Source organism: Ananas comosus, unplaced genomic scaffold (assembly GCF_001540865.1).
Source record: "Ananas comosus cultivar F153 unplaced genomic scaffold, ASM154086v1, whole genome shotgun sequence".
In the NCBI taxonomy this organism is placed as follows: domain Eukaryota; kingdom Viridiplantae; phylum Streptophyta; class Magnoliopsida; order Poales; family Bromeliaceae; genus Ananas; species Ananas comosus.
This window is the reverse complement of record NW_017890638.1, coordinates 16,050-19,663: the sequence shown is the minus strand read 5'-3', so window position 1 is coordinate 19,663 and position 3,614 is coordinate 16,050. Positions and strand designations below refer to the sequence as shown.

Here is a 3,614-nt window from a genome sequence, read left to right as displayed (position 1 = left end):
ATGTTAGGATTTCCATATATTGTGGCCCAATTAATTATATTTAATTTAGGATTTGCTATAGATAAAGGTCAATTCTAACAGATTTAGAACTACTTGATATGGTATATTTTATCCCTATCCCATCTATTTCAGATTTAAATAGAATCCTAATCAGACTTTAATGGGAAGTCGATCTGGACTCTATATAAAGGGGTATTGGTCCTGCCACCTTCTCATACGCATTCTGGTGAAGAATTACCATCGGTTCCATACCATACGGTAGAATGCCTGAGACAGGGGGAGAATCCAAATCACCCAAGTTCGGTTCGTGACTTTCAGACCATAGCCGGACTTCACGCTTCCGCAAGATTGATCAAGAATTTCTTCTCTATGGCGCCCTGTGAGTTATTTTATAATTTTGTTTTGATCCTGAATTTTGGTATGTATTTATTTTCGGTTTTGTTTTACATACCTATAATGTCTATCAAGATAAGCTACTTAGGTAGGATGTTCCATGCCATAAAACGCTAGCCATTATGAGTTTACTTGGGAAATGTAAATTTAAGCTTTATATTACTACATATAATTAGCTATGAATAAGATATTATGTATATTTGAAGAAAAATCAGTAAATGAACTTTTAATTTGTCTTTTACGATTATCAGTTCACTTATGACATTTGTGATCCAAAAATGTGTAAAGGTAAAAAAGGGGGTTAGGTGTAATATAATTTTGATTAATTTTGTTATCAGCAATATATCATTTTAGGAATTAATTTTTAAATAAACTAATATTGAGAGTTAATTTTAATATATCAAAACTATATATAATCAAAAACCCTCAAATACTTTCGTTGCTTTTCATATTTTGCCTATGCTTTGCAATTCTATTGATGTAATTTTGAGGTACGAAAGGCAATTTAAGACTCATTGTTTTTAAAACTCATGTTATTTACTACTTAGTTTTGCAGTTTTATGATGTATTTATTGATTTTTGTCTTATAAATGTTTTATGCTATCTGTGTATTTTTTTCAATGTTCAACCTTAATTTTTTTTTACTATATGCCTAATTTCATAAGCTTTTGCTGAAATATCTGACAGCTAGCTTAATTGGCGAATGTGGTGCTAAACTCAGTTTGATTCCTATGATTTTCTACACAGGGCTTGATCTAAAGGTACATTAATAATTTACTGTTGTTATGAATGTTATTTTGTACAAAAAGGTGATAGATCACATTTTTTGGCATTTTTTATTCTATGCCAAGTATGTTATTACTCATATATTTCGAAATTGAGATCTTTCACTCTGTACGTATATCATTTTCTTTCATGGTTAGAAGTGCAATGATTATCTTTCTTCACAACTTATAATAGCACTGTTTAATAATACATACATACATACATATACACATACATACATACATACATACATACATACATACATACATATATATATAATATAATATAATATATATATAGCATTCACTTTGATTTTCATTCATCAATCATACGTATATAAATAGAGACTAAACGTATGGTTTTTTCTTTTTTACAAATTTTTTTTCTTTATTTTCTCCTTTTGAGCATCATTAGTTCTAATGAAATTTTATTATCCATAATATTTGAAATAGTCCTTTTTGCTTAGGCTGGTGACAATTTATGACGTGTGATTTTTACCATTGCTAATGTAATCAAATTTTTAAAAAATATTTAAATTATTTTTTCTTTTATTATATATTTATAGAAAAATATAATCTTTCAAATCCTTTTTTTATTTATATTTAGTATGCAAATTGTGATTCATAGTTTTTATCATGATTTTATTTTTTATTTGCATTATTACTAACAATTTTTTAACATGTGTTCCTTTCTATTCAGGTACACCAAATGAACGACAAAACGCCAAGACAAGGATAACAACACATATTAAAAAATAGACAATTAAATGAGGCAATAGATCAACATAAATTTTGGTCTATTAGTATACTTATTTTCCTTCTTTATTACTGTTGTTGTTATTTATGACTATTATCTTTTTTCTTCTGTTTACTTTACTATTGTTTTTTATGCTGTTACTCTTTTATCCTTCTTATCCTTTTTTTATTATTGCTATAAACGTAATTTATTTTTTCTTATGATTTAATCTTTATTTTTTTATTCTTATACTTTACTGATGTTGTTTCGTCTTTATCAACTTTTTTTTATTTTTATTCTTCTGTTATTCTTCAGCTTATTTATTCGTTTTATATTTTTATAGTTTTTCCTCTCCCCACCTTCTTTCATTCAGTTATCATGGAATTGACCCGCCGCATCGCGCGGGTATCTTCACTAGTATAAATGACAAGCAAATAAACATGTTCATTTCATAGTCATGCCTCTACTAAAGGATTAATTATCAAGTATGATATTCTAATTTCATTTATTTAACTATATGCCAATGTCCATTTACATGCACATTCAATTATATGCCAATGTCCGTTTACATGCACATTCAACTATATGACAATGTCAGTTTAGATGCATGTTCAACTATATGCCAATGTCAGTTTACATGTATATTCATTATGTCCATAATGCTACAATGAGTAAATATGTTTTTCATTGCTATTCTATCCATGCATCTATACTAATCAACATAGATGTAAGCATACTAGCACTAGAGTGTCAATGCTATGGATGACTAACATGAGGTACCGGTACGAGAGAGGATGTCACGCCCCGGGACACAGCGGAAGCTCGCCCGGCACGTGCCCAGACCCGCCATATGTCTAAAACATGCAAGGTGTCTAAAACAAAACGATAAATAAGACAGTGGAACAAAGGGATCTAATGATATCAGAGCAAAGTAAATAACTAAGTTCTACAACAGAGGGATAAGTATAAAACTGAAATCCACTAATAAAGCCATAAAGTAGTACAATGAAAATCCCAAATACAAAAGCTAAACATAAAGAGTACATAGGTGGTCTCTCTATATATGGTACTCAAAATCTCCCTCTCTCACAACAACAAAAGAAAGAAAGGAAGGACAACCACCTAGGAGCGAAACAAGCTCCTCTCTATCTAGCTAGGCGACACCCTTGCCGCGATCCCGTGCCTCCGTCGGTGCCGAAGGCTCTGAAAGAAACTACAAAACAGAGGGCGTGAGAACTATTAAATAATAGTTTTCAGTGGGCAATTACTGACTTCAGTGAAATGCGCGACTAGGCCCAAAATGTCACGCCCCGGGGTCCCCTTTTTGTTTGAAATACAGCGGAAAAGCGTTGGAAATTCTTTTTTTTTTTGAAAACCTGACCCCAGAGTATGCCAGATCCGCCACAAATACAGGGAATCCACTGTTCACACGGACAGAGTCTCCCCTGTACTTGCACGGCGTCACACAAGTACAAAAGTACAAACAGTATACAACCACAATCAAATGAATATACAGATAGCTATACATTCATACATTCACCATTCACCTCGTAGTTTTACATTCGATGTTTAAACAGAAGTCCACGAAAAATCTTTTGAAAACTGTTTCGTACGCGAAAACTTTTATCTTTTATAGAAGCTACCACGAGGGGTAGAAAACCTTTTATTTTACCAAATCCAGAAATCCTTTTAATACGTTCATGAAAGTCCATATATTCCAA

The 3,614-nt window shown here is 31.4% G+C and overlaps 1 long non-coding RNA gene across 1 annotated transcript in view; it reads left to right on the top strand.

The window, feature by feature from the left end:
- The window catches only part of LOC109703997, an 11,599-nt gene extending 10,456 nt beyond the window's left edge, over positions 1-1,143 (top strand). Inside the window, exon 3 of the long non-coding RNA XR_002214114.1 lies at positions 1,081-1,143. This is a non-coding gene — a long non-coding RNA (uncharacterized LOC109703997). The remainder of the gene's footprint in view (positions 1-1,080) is intronic.
- Positions 1,144-3,614: the final 2,471 nt, after the last annotated feature.